The sequence below is a fragment of the Camarhynchus parvulus genome, chromosome 7 (assembly GCF_901933205.1).
Source record: "Camarhynchus parvulus chromosome 7, STF_HiC, whole genome shotgun sequence".
Taxonomy (NCBI): Eukaryota; Metazoa; Chordata; class Aves; order Passeriformes; family Thraupidae; genus Camarhynchus; species Camarhynchus parvulus.
In genome coordinates this window covers 19697607-19715075 of record NC_044577.1, presented here as the reverse complement: position 1 = coordinate 19715075, position 17469 = coordinate 19697607, and the positions used below count along the sequence as shown (strand labels likewise).

Sequence of the window (17469 nt, the reverse complement as noted above, 5' to 3'; positions counted from 1 at the left end):
ATTTGCTCTGCTTCTACTAATGTTTACTTTAGCTTGAACTTGTTTCCAAGGTGCATTCATAAAATATTTACTTCTTTAACAGACTTACACTGTATTTTTTAAATGAAGGATCTCAAAATACTGCACCCAATTCACAAACTAAATTTTATTAATAGTGGCAGTAATTTTATGTGTTTTTCAGTGTCTGTCCCTCACCATCTCAGATGAACAAAAGTGGCATGGGATGTTTGGGGTGTATCCTGAACCAAATAGCTATAGGATAAGCCTTGATAGAGTGACTCTGCTTGGGTCATTTTTTCAAAGTCAGATAAGTTTTCTGTGTTGTTGTTTTTCCTTCTGAGCACTTATTCCAAAATAAGAAGCCAGTTATTCAGATTTGTCAAGTTCCTGCCATAGCCCCACAGTTTAGTATGGGTTGTTCTGTTTTGTAACTGGTAAAAAGGAAATGGGAATTACAAAGTTACTGAAATAATCAGCTCAGGTAAAGTAAATAATTTAATGTTGTAAAAGCCTCTGAATAGTACATCTAAGAAATTTATCCTCATAACATGTGGTAATTTAGAGGTGCATTAAAAACAAATTTGGAAAGTAAAGGTAGTTGTCAGTGGCTTGCTGCTCTTCATGGTTTGGGCTGAGAGACCTCTGTTTCCCCCTGCCACCGTCACCACACACAAATGTGGATTATTATGGAATCATGAAAAGGAAAAAACACCACTGTGACCTCTGCAACTGGAGCTACTCATTCAAAGACAAGCAGTTCTGCTGGAGAAGGATCATACAGGAAAGAGCAACCTACTATTTAGTAATAACTTCATCCAAATATCCATTTGTTAAGGACTTTTCACTACTGCTATCACCTGTGTAGGTTATAGGTGTAACAAAATAACTTGCATATACATAAGAGAAATTGAGCCTAGCACCGAGAGCCAAGCATGAATACCTTGGATACACATATTTTTTTTTTCCAAGTGAAGCTAGAAGTTCTGGAATTACTGATTTTATTTTTTTTTTGTCCAACTAGCTTCCATTGAAGTCAATTCAGAGCTAATATTGGAAAAATACTTACAGGCTGCAGAGGTATACAATTCATAATGCTGTATGTGATTCTGGAACATTCTGTTTGGAAATTCAAGAAACACAGGCTGTGAAAACTGGAATTTGGAACATGGGTCTGAAAATTTACGGTGATGGATAGCATCTGGCAGTGTATTGCATTGCCCCTCCTCCCCTGCCTTCAGCACAACCTCAACTCACTTGTAAGAGCTTGAAGGCTTATTTTGGAATTTGTTTTCTGGCTTTGCTTGTAATACTAGGCAGTGCAGTTTTTCACTGAATAATTTGTCCAGCACTCCCTAAGAATTCAAGAGAACAGATAATTGCTACCTTGGGTTTTAGGCTGAAGAAATGCAAAAAGTTTGGGAAAAAGAGTCCCTTAAATGCAATTAAAGAATAAGAGGAGTGGAATAAGAATGTCAGGAACTGAGTTGTTTCTGGTGAGGATGTGAGGCTGGTGATTCTGCATGGAGCTCGTGAATGGGTCGAACAGCTAGCTTCTGCATCTCTGTTGAGACACATTAGGAGTGACAATGTGATGACATAATCACTGACCCCAGATTGTTCTCGGCTATAAATCCTCTGGTTGCAGTCTCCACTGTTTCTCTGCATGTGCCGTTCACGTTTAAGGGCTTTTCAGATCATCTCCAGCACCATCTGCTGCATAATGGAAAGAAAACAATTGTGCTGTGTGTGCAGCCAGCTGACTCCCTGAGTGGATTTGGGGGGTTGCAAAATCCATCTCGTCTCGAGGAACTTGTCTGTCTGCTCGTTCTCACTGCCGCACTGAGCACTAGTCACTAGGCTGCCATTACGCATGAAAAATAGAACAAAGTAGGGACTCATTTACAGGGACATACAGGCTTTTGAGCTGGTCAGATGCTTTATGTGCCTTTTCATGCTCGGAATACCGCACGTCCTGGTGTCCCCCCAGTCGGAATTAGGGACACATTGTGTTTGAAGCCCCTTGTCAGGATGAGTGTGCTGGTAACACTTGTGGTGCAGGGCGGGGAGGAGATGAGCGCAGGATTCCTTAGCTGCAAGCATTCACTAGGTGTCAGTGCGTGATTGCAGCCAACTGATGCTCTTGCCGAATTCTTTGATCGTGGTACCTCCCTTTTGAAGAGGGATTTTAAAGAAAATTCACACTTTTGTTTGCAGAATGCAGTGTGGGTTACATTAAGGAATAAGTAATGAACAAAAGTAATTACTTCAGTCTTTTTTTAAAGGAACAGACTGATAAAAATGCTGATATTAAAATAAAATTACTGCAATGTTTTGTGCTTAATGAAGATTCTTTATAGACTTAGAGTAGCTCCTAAACTGATCACTATCAGGTTTTCTTATCAGCATCTGATATATTACTGATGAAACACTACTCATACTGTTGCTGATCCTGGGTGTGAGTAAAATTTCTATTAAGATGTGGAAAAATTGTAGTTTTTATAGTGATATATTATCTGTAAAATGAATACATTCAATTATTATCAAAACTATTAAAGATCAAGTCTGTAAATGTCAATCAGAGAGGAGGAAAGCCCCATGAATATAGCTAAAATTGCCTGGATTTCTGTTCTCTTATCATATTGTATCCCTAGAGTGAAATAGAGTGTTTATTAGAATATCTTGAATTGCTTGCATCTCACTATTAGATTTTTAAAAAAAGATGGACTAAAAAAATTTATTAAAAATCCACTTTTAAAACAGATTTAAATTCATATTTAATTTAGTTTTAGTAATAAATGATTAGGGAACTCATCTTTTCAATCTCTGTAGAGTGATCAGCATTCATCTAAAAGTTTAAATTATTCTAAAATGGATAATTTTTGTGTTCCCTGTGAAAGTGCTTGGTGAGAACTGTGCATTAGTAGGTAAAAATAGCAAAAATAGTCATTCATGTGATATATGAAAATATTTGAAAAGGCTTTCCTGTATCTTCCAGTTTATATGGAACTTTTCCTATTATATTTTAATCCATAACATTGAGTGGATGATACCCTTTACCCTTTTATACTTAATCTATTTCCAAGTGAGGCCTTTTGTAGAACTGTTCCAGTTTACCCTCAGGGAAGTGCCAATGGTGGTGCTAATAGATAAGAGAAGTTGGCTTGGTTACAAGGACAAGTTTTTGACCTGTGCTGTTCACTGTCTTTCTACATATTCAATAGGTAGCAGAGATACTGAAGGGATTGTCTGATGGCCAACCTTCAGTATCTTCCCTATTTGATGTAGCTGTAAAAGGGTACTATCTTTGATGCCATCTTTGTTTCATCACGCCACCTACCTGTGAGACAAGAACCATCTGATCATCAAGGGCAGATTTCTTCTGCCCCAGAGTTACATTTAAACACTGCATCTCTCATCACGGGACACAGCTACCTGATTGGACAGGTTTTTCAGACAATTTTTGATTGAGTTTGTAAAAGATCTGTAAGGGATACAGTAGAAAGACTGTGGAGACCATTGTCTGCACCTCTCCCTTACAGACACACTGAGTATAAACACTTGATCTAAATAAAGGAGAGCTTGAATGACTTCTCATTGCATATGACTTTCTGATTTTGCGTCTGAACACTGAAGGAAGCCTGTTCTCCAGCTTCTATCACTCCTTAACTTCACCAAAAAATTATGTATTCACAATGGTGCAAAATAAAGCAGACTCTGTCACTGCTTTGAAAATCCTTCCTAGCCTAAGGCTTAACAGTTTGTGTAAGAAGTGAGGCTTCTTGGTTTTGATGACAACTTTGGGATTCTTCCAGAAGCTGATCTGTCTGAAAAGAGCTCTCTTTGCCCAGTGACAATGTTTTTTGTCTTTCCTTGTTTGACATGTCTTGAGAAAACTGTTTAAATTAGCTCCTGGTTGTTGCTTTTGACTACCCTGTTCTTCACTGCCAACCCTGACCTTCTGTTAGTATGGCTCCTTCAAAGTTTGTGATTCTGCTAAGCATTTTCTTGCAGGCTGCTGCTGCACTGAAGGTGATTAAAAAGGCATTTGCAAGTCAGGAAATCCATTTGATGTCTCTCTGCAGCTACAACCTTTAAAGTAATGCTTACTGTGTTTTTAACATAGCCAGTAGAACTTGTGTTATCCTGCATTCAGTCATCCTGCATTTCACTGGGGCTTCCACCTTGCTGAAATGGGCGTCCTAGCACTGTAGGATATCTGAATTCATGAGCTTTAGAGTACTGTCGGCTCTGTGCAGTGGAAGAAATCCAAAGCACTGATCTCTTTTCTATGGGTGAACTCTTAATGTGATTGGATTTTCTCTTCTACCAGTATAGCCATGTACTTGTTTATTGTAGTTGAGAGTAGTTCCTAAGAAAATGAGACACTTGGATACTGTTTTTTCTTGGCTGAAAGTGTTGAAATTGACACCTGAATCTTTCAGAGATATAACGTAATGAACAAGCTGTAAAATAATGTTGGGAGGATAGTTCTGAGCAAGAGCTGCCATTTCTCTTGGCTGATATTGGATGAAATGGAGCGTAACACTCTAATGCTGGGCCACTCACTTGTGTGTGGGGATCATTTGGCTTTCTTGTTCACAAGATTGATTTGGAAATAGGAGCTAGACTCTTGTTCCCTGCCAAGTGAGTGTTCTCTTCTAGAATGCTTTTGCAGATCTGTATGTGAAGACACAGGTCGATTTTTGCAGAACACTGCTTTCTTTGGTGCAGCTGAAGTTCCTGTTACTTGGGAGTGAGGGCATTTTAATTTATCAGCAAAATTATGTACATTTTGAATTCTGTCTTAGCTGTGATGGAGTAAAAAGTAAATAATGACCTTTCATTTTACAAGGAGACAAATTAGGCGCACTCTGAATGTCTGAGAAAGCATCTGATCTTTCATATAATTTCCCCCCCCCCTTTTTTAACAGCTCTGCCATTTACAAGCTTTAAATTTGCTTACTATTAATTCAATAGCTTAACTTAATGCCCTACTCATCATCTTTTGTGATTAAAGATCTTTAATCTTTATGTGATGCATAACTTCTTATGTTTGTTTCCTGTACAATGGTGATTTTTCTTTATGTTATTACAAACAAACACACTAGGAAAAAGCCATGCGTGGAACAGGCATGAGAATGGCCCCAAGGAAGAAGTGGTGGTATTGAAAGGCTGGTAGTACTGGTTAGTCACATGTCCTTATGAACTGGACATGATTTCCTTGGATGCTCTTTCCTTGTCTGTTTTAGTGAGCTGTGCATCAGCAGCACTGGGGAAAAACACTGAGTGCTATGAATAGCAACAGTGCATGGCCTTTCCTAAAAGTATACATGGGATAAAGGAGGAGCTCCTTCAGTGACTTCTGGAATTAAATTTTGTGTAAGTGTATTTAAAAATGTAGTACTTTTGTTGGTAGAAATGTAAAACACTGTTAATTTTTTACACCAGAAATGGTTATGAAAAACAACCTGGTTTGTCTGTATGGTGTACTTGAGGACCTGATTCACCATTTGATACCTCTTTTGATGACTGGCTGGCACATGGATGCATGTAGCATATGGCACAAAATCCAATATCTAATACAGGAGATATCCGTGTAGCCTTGTGACCTCTCTGGTCATCTGTGGGAACTGACTGTGGGCAGCCCCACAATAGAAGCCCCAATAAAAGTAAAAGGCTAAGGGCTACTTTTAGTGACCAATATGAATGAATATGAGTATGAGCAATAGGTGAGGCTGAAGATAGGGTAGCTGTAGACTCATTAATGAAGCTGGGCAGGGGAGAGAGAGCTGAAACTTGCTAGGAAAAACCAAATTAGGAGGATTAGGACACTGTGCATGTGGTTGAAACCAGGATGGTAATACTCAGGGCAAGATGTATCTAAATCTAGTTGTTTTTTGATTTTACTCTTGAAAAAAATGAGAGATGCCCACAGTTGGGATAAGCATCAAATGTTTGGAGGAAATGTATGTAGATATTATCCCTGTTCTTAATGTTTTTCCACCTCTCCTGTTTGATTCTAAACTAATTGTGGTATAGCTGCTTAAGCTCATAATATTTGGCTTTATGCATTTATGTTTCTGTATGTTTATTAACCTTAAAGGCTTCATCAAGCCAGTGCATTAGTAGAGGAGGAGGAATATAAATAAAAGAAGAAACTCTTGCCTGCAAATAAGCAGAAAAAGAACCCTCATAAATCTTTCAGGTACTCAGCTGTGTTGACTAAGTGCAATCTCATAAGGTGCCTGTGTCATAGCAGTGAAAAGTGGTGTTCCTCCCTGACCTCGCTGTCAGTCTGTCTGTGTTCCTTTCAAAAGGTAGTACCTCCTCTTTACTGTATTGTGCCACCATGACTGGAGCAGATACAGTTAAAAGCCAAGAATTTTTATTTACCACTAATAAAAACTGGGTTAATAAACTTTTTCAGGTTTGTTTAATTTTGCCTTTCAGTCATGAAGCGTATGTTATGGTTCAAGAGAAGCTTGTTTTTGAAGTCTGATGTTTTAGGCTTTTGTATTGTTATTTAGTTATGAGAAGTCAAATCTGGGTTTTGGAAAGTGCTTACCTGACTTAGTTGGTTTGCAAATAAGCAAAATTGGAAATAATTTCCATGGTAGAAAGCTGCTTTATAAGATAGTCACAGATGAGTTAATGGAAATCCATGTATACTCTGGTGCAAAAGTTCCTTGCTTACCTTTTGTCTCTTTTTGTGTCATTTGTTATACCACTTTTGCTTTGACTGAAGGCAGATGACTATACTTTTGAGCTGATTGAAGGAGTATAGACTGAATGTTGGTAAGTGGGTGGGAGTCTGAGAAACTTGAAATTTATGTAACTTGCATTCTAAGAGGTTTAAATTAGTCTGCCTTGAATATGTTTTTCAGTTTTGCTTGAGATTTGTTCTCACCTGGCACTATTTTCATGGAGGTTTCTGTGCTGTAGGTTTTCTTAGGTTTTTTTTTTGGTTTGTTGGTTTTGTTTTTAATTTTATTTGATTTCACACAAGCTCTCTACATGTATTTTAAGAAGAAAGGAACATTTGTTTTGGTTTTCCTTGGTATTGTTTATGAAGGAGTAAAGAAAATCTTATTTCTAATGGGTGCTGCAGTACTGTTTGTGTGAAAGCTGCGGCAGGTGTCTTTGGCCTTTAGCAGTGTAATAGGCAGTGTAGCCCTTCCCCACTCAGCCCATCGATGAAACTTCCCAGTGCCCATTCCCGAGGCTCTGGCAGCTGCGCTCCCAAGGCCACCCTTGCACAGCTGGGACCAGAGCCCTTCATGGCAGGTGGCCCCAGTGACCCGGCAGGCCCTGCTAGACGCCCAGCACAGCCCCTCACACAACCAGAATGAGTTTCCTCAGCAGTTCCACCCGGCTTGTCCACAGTAGAGCTTCACGTCCATGAAGCCGTTTATTCCTGGCACAGTAACACAGAAGCAGCTGGAGCTGGTGCCTCTGAGCAGGGACCCCCAGCAAAGGCTTTGTGCCTTCACAGTCCCAGTGTGGAAAGGTCTCGCTTCTCCTCCAGGGGTCTTCAGCTCTTGCTGCCCTCCCCATGTCCATCCACCTTGCTGGTGTCACCCAACTTCATCTCCCTTCTTATTAATAGGTTCCTGCTGTGTCTCTAGTGTCCATTCACCTGGCCAGCATCACCAATCTTTGTGCCTTTTGTCATCCCAAAGCTGGCAGCTCACAGCCTCTTGTCTCTCTCTGTCCTCCCACCCAGAGCTCAATCTGCATCCTCACCTGCAAGCCCAGCATCTCAGTGTAGTTTTTACAGCTCCTTGATAGTTAATTCCTCCTACTGTAACAGGAGGAATATATTCAAGTGCCAGATCCACTGACCAGTATGATGTGTCTTATGAGAAAGGGCTTGGTTTGTTTCCATTCTGAAATGGAACACTGTTCAACTCCCTTAGACACAGTAGAGTCTTCTAGGTTCTGTTGAAGAGTAAAAATGTGTGAATGCTGTCCTTAATGAATCCTGTTCTTTCCTGAAGCAGTTTTGATTTTCAAAATATATGGTGATGTATTTATACTGCGCATTTCCTGTAATTATCCACCACCTTTTCCAACCTGACCTGTTTTCAGGCTTCATTGGATGCAGTCAATGGGCGTTGAAGCCAATATAGCTTGTTATATGGATTCTGCATTTTTACTTTGCTGTTTGACTGTGAAGTTTTTCTTTTACCAAAGACTCATGGAAACTGTATCACACATACCCTGTTTGATAGCTTCCAACTACTTAAACCTCAGAATACTGGGATTCTGCAGGATTTCTTAAGACTAGATAATGGCATTTTTCTACTATTTGTGAGAAAGAAACATCAATTTTCCATCTGTTTGCTGTCATAAATCATACATAACTTCCTGTCAATGCCAGCAACTTCAAACTGGGGAAACCTTGCCCTGGGTTTCATAATTAAACATCAGTGGGTTTGAAAAAAACCACAGTTTTTTTTACTATGCAGGATTTTTCTAGGTAGCTGAGTACACATCAGTAAGTCATACATAGTTCATTCATCACTTTCTTTTTTTACCCTCCATTGGTGTTTATTCTGCTTGAGGACCATGGTGGCACATTTTGTAACAACACCAGATATACCAGTTGCCACATGGAATCGGCATTGGCTGTGAAATTCACACAGTCTTGTTGCTACCTTACAAGCCAGGTTCCTCCTGCTTCCAGTGTCATTGGACAGACATGTAGAATGCTGAGAAACCAGGTCTTACAATGCCTGTCTGCATTCAGGAGATCCAGTAGATCTAACGTGTGGGACATGACATGGCTTCTGGGATCCTGCTAGCAGAACTGTGAATAAGGGTCTTATTTCTAGACAGGTGTGAGAAATCTGTTTCAACATCCAAGGAACAATCTTTCAGAAGAGGATTTTGCTGTGGAAGACCTGACCTCTTACAACAGGTCAGGTGATAGCTCTTCTGCTGCTGAGCTGGATAGTAACCACTACTTGTCTTCGGCAAATGCCTGAGCCTGCAGTCAGTAGCCTGGTGAACAGACAGGTGACTGTCTGAAAAGTCTGCCTGGAGCATTCTCTAAACATCAAGCTCCACCCGTGCCTTCATGAAGGATGTTAGAGCTGCTCTCACCCTTGACAGGAGAGATCTACAGTAATTGGTTTTAGTGAAGGACTGTGTGATAAGCAATCATAAAGTTATGTAACCAGAGTATAGCTGATGGGATCCAGGGGCTGTGAGTGTCTGTGTGGTTTATGAAGTGGAGATCAAGAGCTATTAGTTACCAGCAATCAGAGTTCTTCGACATTTGTACATCTGCAAGACCATTTTGCCCTCAGCCATTGCTTGCCTTCTCCTATTTGGAAAGATACACATTTCAGGAGAAACTAAGATGGTGAAGGAGGTGCTATCCAGTACCAGAGCCTGAAGGTTTATTTAGGAGGGAGCTGATCCTATTGAACTATTTCATACAGGGATTTCCAAAAGAAACTTCATTCTTTGTAGAGTCAGAGAAAACAGAAACAAATATTTTGGTAGCAATAGATATAATCAGGGAAAGGAAAAGTGAGGGAAGTTGTTGCAGGAATCTGCTTTCTGGTGGAGCTTTCCTTTTTTTTCCAATGTAATAGCTCAGGAGAAAAAAGATAAATGTATGTTGTATGGAGTATCAAGTATAGGTAAGTGTAAAAAAAGGAGAAATAGCCAAACAAATACAAGTACAAAAAGTTATTCCTTGAGTGACAGCAGGGACTGGGTACAAACCTGGATTGTTTCCATTTCTCCATCTCTGTGTATATGTGGTTAATTAGTCCAATAATGGCCCTTTGGAGCTGGAAAGCATTGCTGAGATTTAGCAGGTGCTGGCTCTGGAAAGGGCCAGTCGGGTCCAGGTGCTCTGCCGGGGAGCAGCCAGGGCAGCAGGTGGCTTGGACAGAGCAGGTGAGAGGGAAGCCGAGGGCAGCTCAGCCGTGCGGGGCAGCTCCGGCCGCGGCTGCCTGCCAGGCTGGGCTGGGCTGGGGCCGGGTGGGGAGGCGGCTCTGGGATCCCTCGGGACAGGCTCGGGAGGTGCCTGGCCGGGTCCCAGCAGGGCGGTGGGAGCGCAGCTCCAGCAGGGACCGGGGGCAAGAGGCTCGACTTGAAGGAAGGGTCCCGGCAAAGGGTGGGCAGGAGCTGCTGCTGCCTTCCTCTGTCAGGGCCACCAGCTGGGCTTTCTGTAGGTTGGGCTTTTGCCCAGGCAGCCTAACGCCCCCACCTGCACGGGAGAATGTCCTCAGCACTCTGCAGAAGTGAATTTAATATATTTAAAATGCATTTATTATGTAAACGACTCTACACAATTTTTGATGTGCAAATTGGGGCAAGTTTCACAGAGACTGTCTGATGTTACACAGAAATCCGAGGAAACTGGCAAGGGTAGGTTCTGGTGATTGCACAGACCCCACTGCTCGGGAGGCTTGTGTGTGCAGCCCTTGTGGAGTGTGGGGGAAGCAGCAGCCTACTTAATGCTAATCAGTTTTTGTAGCAATGCTATTTGTGTTTTACTTTAGAAACACTGTCTGTATTAAGAGTTGCTTCATTCTGTGCCTGTTGTAGAGCTGTTGGAGTTTTTGTTGGTCATACTCTCCTATTTTCACAGTAGATTTTGCAAGGCATTATGATTGACGTGTTTATACTGCCCATTTTTCTGACTAGCTATTCTGATGGTGTTTGGGGGATGGAACAGTGCTGCACCTTGCATCTAAATTTTAAAAATATTTATTAAGTCTAGTTGTAGCACTGCAGTTCTGAATGTCTGTTAATTTCTCTCAGCACTCAGGCTTGTTGAAAGGTGAAGTGTTGATGCTCAATTCCAAATTTCTTTCTGCAGACCAAAAAGAAAATAAATTTGAAGTCTTCCAGCCAATTGCTTATCAGGGCCAAATGTCTGTTTAGGTGTCCCTCAGTATTCCCTTTTTTCCCAGTAAAGGAAATTGTATTGATTTTTTGGATTTGAAACCTAATAGTTTTTTAATGCTTGCAGGAAGGGATTTCCATTTTTCTAGGCATCTAAGAAGAGGTTTTATGTTAAACTGAGGTAATTTGGTTAAAAAGACACCTACTTTACTTGTAAAGACAGAATCTGAATGTTATGCTCAGGATCTGCTGGCAGTTTGTTGTGATAAGACTGACAGCTAATTTTTTCAGAAGCTAAATCAGCTATTACTTTGTAGTGAAAGTATGCTAATTGGTATAGTCTTGCTGTCGTTAAAGATCAATAATTCATTGAAGAGAACAGATGCTCGTATTTAAAGGAATTCACAGTTAATTTTATTGGAAAACTATAGCTGAAGATTAAAATTTGTAAACACAAAGGTATTTGTCAGCTTCTGCTGCTTAATGTTTTTCTTTAAAGGGGAAATCCTGGAGTACAAAAGCTTTGATATGGCAGTAAATGATATCTTAGCTAAGAAGATTCATGTTTGATTTTGATTTTAAATGTAATTAAACTGTCATAAACTAAATGTGATGCTGTTGTCTTCAACTGAGCTGATACCTACCTGATTTATATAGAGAGGTAGAAAATAAAAATTCTCTGATCTTGGAAAATTTTTTTTTTAAACTAGATTTAAGAGGCTGCAAAGAACTGGAATATATTTCAGGCACATTAATTGAAAATTGTTCACTTAGTCATTCTCTGCATTTGAATTCTTATGTAGGTAGAAAGTTCTGTGTAAAGTTCATGCAGCACACTGAGCATTGGCTACTCTGTTATAAATACAATAAAATAAATGCACACATACCAGTTATACAGGTAGAGTTTTATGCAGCTAATATTCAAGATAAAGGTATCTACTAATTATTCTTTTTGAGGTATTTTATAAATACTGCCTCAAACAGAAAGAAAACATATTTTGTAGGAAATTCCTGGCATCTGTCTGTGAATTATTCTGATTTGCATTGAGATTTCAGATCCTTGTTTGTATAAAAGCACCACTGTTATTTTGATAATCACAAGCTTTCCTAAATACACAGCAGCACTCTTCACTGAAGATCTGGATAGCTGAGTCAGTCTCAAAGAATGTATACAGGCAGTAACTGTGTTCCTACAGCTGTTTGCTTGTTTTTTCCTCACAAAAACGAGCTGAAAGGGAGAATTCCCATTCAGTAGTGGAGCTGAAGCCTTATTAATGGACTTTTTTTTTTCCTTGTCTTTAAATTTTGTCATTACCTTTTAGTGCTGAGTGTCCTCACTGACTACTAAGTAGCTTATTAAAGCTGGTTTTAGATGTGCTTTTTTGTTGTTTTCTTCTTGGTCTTTTCCCATTTTGCTAGCATGCAGATGGGGGTGGGGAGTGGGAAATAAGGCAGAGAGCATGTTCCAGAGGATGCCAGGATGACTTCAGTTATTGGATGGCTGCTGTCTGATGGATGGAAAAAGGGGGAGTAAACCTTTCATTCTGCACTGACAGAGCTGAAACACAGAAACCGGATTTACAGGTAAGGGTGAAAAAAATTCCTGTTATGAATAGCTATTCTTGATCCTTGCCACAACATTTCTTGGATATAAAAATGCATGTGCAAGTGTCTTGCTTGTTTCTCACAAATGACTCTGAAGCAGCTTTTCCCGTTATTATTTCTGCTGCCTTGGAGGTTTCAACGGATGTGAGATCCATAAACAGTGAAATCATAGGCATGCCTGATGCTGGCAGCTTTCTCATGTGACAGGACACGCATTGCATCTCATTGATGCCGAAGTTGCTCAGTAAGCTGTAGGAAGAGAGGTCATTTTGTGTGATGGAAATACTCACTGTTCAAAATACAGTGTATGCTACCAACAGGAAGAGAGTACTGGAAGATCTAAAAATGCTTTCTTTGAGTTTGCATAGGAAAATGAACTGCTTCTGAAGCTGTCTTTTTTAGTGGTGAATAAACTGTAAGAATGGCTCCTCAGTACTACTGAAAGGGATTTTGTAGATTTTTTGCATTATTTTTAGGTTTGGAATGAATGTGATTGATAACTCAGGTATAAAATTATCTTTGTTATAAAGGAAAAAAAATGCATATTATTATGTGTGTGAGACAGATAAATGTAGTACCTACAGCATTTACATCTGAGTTTTAATTGTTGAAATAGCTTGCTTCTGCAGAGTTTGTGTTAGCAGCAGCTGTTAGTTCATGCAGTCTGGAGATGGCAAGCAGCAAATAAATTGCTTGGTGCAGAAAGTAGATTGGTTTATCAAGTCACATTATATGACAATATAGGACTAAAGGCAGAAGTCCTAGCCCCACTGAAACAGTAGGATATTTTGATATTTGCCTCACTGGGGCAAGGATTTCAATGAGTCAGCTCTCTGTTGACTTACCTCTACATTTTACATGTAGGAAATAATTGTTACACAGGACCTTGTTTTGCTGGTTTGAAGCAAAAAATATTAATTGATGTCAATAAATTGTGATTATAACTGATTTGAGTGTATATATATTTATAAAATATATTTATAAAGCTAAAATGGTGGAATTAAGTTTTAATAGATTTCAGAGATTAAAATCAGTAAATGCATCAATCCATTTTTGTTGTATTCACTGAGAGAATTCCCTAAAAGCAGACCTACAATTACTAAAAATTTGTGCCATAAAGAAAAACTGGAACTAGCCAATAGGACTCTTATGAGTGCTAAAAAGGACTGTAAGAAGCTTTGTCCACTGTCTACTTACTTATGTGCTTTACCATCAGGAGTGGTGTCCTTTCCTCCTAGCTGTTTCTTCAGAAAATGGAGCCTGGTATGTTTGCTAAAAAAAATCAGTAATTTGCAGCAAATTTCAGTGATTTAAAAAAATTATTCTGAAAGACTGGTGAGCTGTATCTTTTGTCTCTTTGGGGTTTTTTGTTACATTGGAATGTAAAACTGGTAAATAACAGTGACTGAAAAATAGTGGAGTTGTATCCTAACATTTGTTATTTGTAGGTAATGGATATGTGTCTCAAAGCATAAGCTCAACTGTTAAATTACAGTCTCAAATCCATGTATTCAAATCACTTTCCCCCCATCAAATGAGAAATCTGACTCAGAAGTGCTTCAGTAACAGAGTAGTTGATGAAAACAGTGATGTAGTTCCACATGTGTTTAAATTATTCTGTCTCCTTGGAAACGCTGCTGCTGCAGATGGATTTGGCTTTTGGTGGCTAAAAATATCTGCTGCTTAATAATGACAGCATGAAAAATACCGAATAAAACTACTGTGCTGTCACTAGTTTTAAAGTTCTCTAATGATTCAGGTATTCTATGTGAACTACAGATTCACATTTTCTGTCCAGCATTCACTGTCAGCTGCCGCCAGCATTCACCAGCTCAGTGGAAGTGAGATAAGCTCATTAGCCTTGGTTGGAGACCCTGCTGAGAAGGGAACATGTGGGTGGGAGGTAGACTAAATGAAGAAAGCAGGTAGAAAGTTGGTTAAAAAATTCATGGTGGGGATGCAGGTAAGATGTTGTATAATATTTGAAGACACAGGCTTATTCCTAGGGAAGTCTATGATAGAAGAAGTGTGCTTAAGCATTGACTTTGTAAGTTAACAACCTGGAAATGAAAGAATCTTTTTCTTTTACTTATTATATTAGCAAATACTTCCTTATCAGTTGTATGTGCAGGTGACTGAAATACTATGTAAACCATTTAAAGTAAGATGTTAAATTACCTTAAGCAAAAACCAAAGGCTGTATCGCTAAAAAACTTGTTACAAGAAAGAAATAGCATTCAACTATTTAGCATTGCTAAGCAATTTGATCTTTTAAAGAATTAATTTTTTTCAGTTAAGAATATGTAACCTGCAGCAGCTGGACTCAGTGATCCTTGTGGGTCCCTTCCAGCCTGAGATATTCTGTCATATTACTTTTTTTTAAATTCAGTTCTTCATTATTTATTCCTTCCGCATATCGTAACTTATTTTGTCGTTAGCTGGTATTCAGTATAAATGAAAAATACCAGTTTTTTCTGTTTCTGCTTCTTTCCCATTGGATGACTTCCTGCTTGTGCCTAGAAAACAGAACAAATGACAAACATTTTCATAGTGGGCTAAATATACCCCTTGTATTCTTTTATTTTGTTGGTATATAGATGATTCTGGTAGCATATGTTAGTCAGTATGCTGATTCATTTTTCATCATTGAAAAGGGCATTTTTCCTGTTATGAAGTATCTTAAAGATAGCATTAAAATATTACAAGGTGTTGTGACACATGCAAATAGTTAGTCCTCTGCAAGTTAATAGTAAAATCCATTTTTAACTGGCATCACAAATACCAAAAGTCAGTTAAAGTGAAAGTTGCATACTTGCTTTTGATTACTTGAAATCACAGAATCACTTAGGTTGGGAAAGATCTCTGGGATCATTGAATCCAACCTATGAACAAATACCACCATGCTAACTAGACCATGGCACTAAGTCAAGTCCAGTCTTTCCTTAAACACCTCCCTGGGCAGTCCTCTCCAATATCTAATCACCTTTTCTGTGAAGAAGTTCTTCCTTATGTCCATCTTAAATCTCCTGTGGCAGAGATTAAGACTGTGACCTCTTGTTCTGTTGCTGGTTCCTGGGGGAAGAGACAGACCCTCACCTGGCTGCAGCCTCCTTCCAGTGCGTTGTGGTCTGGATGGTCCCTCTGAGCCTCCTCCAGGCTAAACTCCCCCAGCTGCCTCAGCCGCTGTCTGCCAGCACCCCATGCCCTTTCCCACGGGGCCACTTTCCAGCCACTCTGCTCCTAGCCTGTAGCACTGCATGGGGCTGTTGTGGCCAGCAGTAGGACAGTCATGTTGGTCATGTTGAACCTCATGCTCTTGGTTTGGCCCATCCATCCAGCCTGCCCTAGTTCCTCCACAGGGCCTTCCTGCCCTCCAGCAGATCGACACCCTGACCTAACTTTGGAAATTTGCTAGTGGTAGACTCAATCCCCTCATCAAGATCATCAGTAAAGATATTAAACAGGGCTGGGCCCAGCACTGATCCCTGAGGTACACCACTCATGACCAGGCGCCGGCTGGATGCAGCACCATTGGCCATCCCTCCCTGGGCCCATCCATCCAGACAGTTTTTAACCCAGCAAAATGAATGAGAGGAAAGGATACAGTATCTTTCATTCTATATGAGATGTCAACACGTTAAGAAAGCAGATAGATGAGTTTCTGAGTCTTCTTGAGAATAATTTGTTTTCAACTGAGGTGGACAAACCTGACTTGCTTTAATTTTAAACCTCATTTTCCAATGTATGTAATTTAAATTCTATGGAGATAATAAGTAATCCAAATCTTATTTGGGGAAGTAAAGGTGTGATACATTGCTAGAAGTACATCTTTGCATTTTATAGCGGTGGCCAAGTTGTGCCAATTTGAATCCTTTGGGTTTTGGATATAGAAGTGGAAGTTCTCATCTGGTAAAAATAGTAATGAGAAAGTTTGTTGCACATTGCCTGTGATGTCTAGGTTGTGAAAGATAGTGATGATAACATGGAGGAAGTACTGTGGCTTTTTTTTTTTTCCCCTGGTTTGGTTTGGTTTTTTTGATAGCAAGTTGCAAACAGATGAGCTGAAGATTCTGCCAGGCTAGATTTTTCCAGCAATTTTCAGCGTTTCTTGTTCATGTGGGAACAGAATTCTGTGCTGTACAGTTAATACCAGACCACAGGGTGAAGGCAGTCTTACCACATTTACCACTGGGCAGAAAGCCTCCAAAATACCCACTTGTCTTGTTTCTAAGCTCCTAAAGTTAGTCCTTTTTTTAATCTTGTCATGTAGAAATGGTACTATTATTGTCAAAAATTGCGGGCAGAGCAAGGTCTGAAATATTTGGTCATTTTTTTACTTAAAATTTGCATCCACACTTTCCTGTCATCACTGTACACACATCCCTCAGTACTTAAACATTAAACTGGAAGAGTCTGTTCCTCTATTTTTAGAAAAAAAAAAAAAAGAGGAATACCTAGTTCAGAGCAAGTTTTGCAAATATGCTGCAGTATGGTTTTGCGTTACTAGTTCATGCTGCTGCTTTTGGAGTTCAGACACTGAATTTGGACATGTTGAGTGGTTTTGTGAGTTTGTTTTGTTTTGGTTGGTTGAATTTTTGAAAAGCTGTTCAACATTACATATTTCAGAATAGAGAATGGCTACTCCCTGTGTCAAGATGCAGAGAACGTGTGGCAGAAGAGGAGAGCTGTTGAATTCATGCTCCCTGTTTAGTGGCTTTGATGGCAGTGGTGAAGGAGCAGCCAGGCTGGGTGCTAATGCAGCAGGTAACAGGGAACTGAGTGACGTGTACTGGGGCTGGACAGGTGGGAAGGCCCCTTTGGCATGTAGCAGTCATGGCCATGCTGTACTTTGGCAGGATATACACAAGATTCCCTGCCATGTTGTGCAGTTCCTCTGCAGGTGGGGTGCAAGATTGACATTCCTGAAAGAACAGCATGGAAAATCAGCACTGAAATAGTATGAAAAGGTGGTGCAGTGAGCCAGTTAGTATTACTACA

General features: G+C 39.8%; 1 protein-coding gene across 3 annotated transcripts in view; it reads left to right on the top strand.

Annotated features, from left to right (window-relative positions):
• The window catches only part of CSRNP3 (cysteine and serine rich nuclear protein 3), a 96307-nt gene that overhangs the window by 5487 nt on the left and 73351 nt on the right, over positions 1-17469 (top strand). The window contains exon 1 of one of the 3 annotated variants that reach the window (XM_030952930.1): positions 12426-12450. The exons of the other annotated variants lie outside the window; for them this stretch is intronic. The gene's annotated coding sequence lies outside the window, so the exon portion shown is untranslated. Of the gene's footprint in view, positions 1-12425; positions 12451-17469 lie in introns of those variants that run through there. 3 annotated transcript variants of the gene reach the window in all.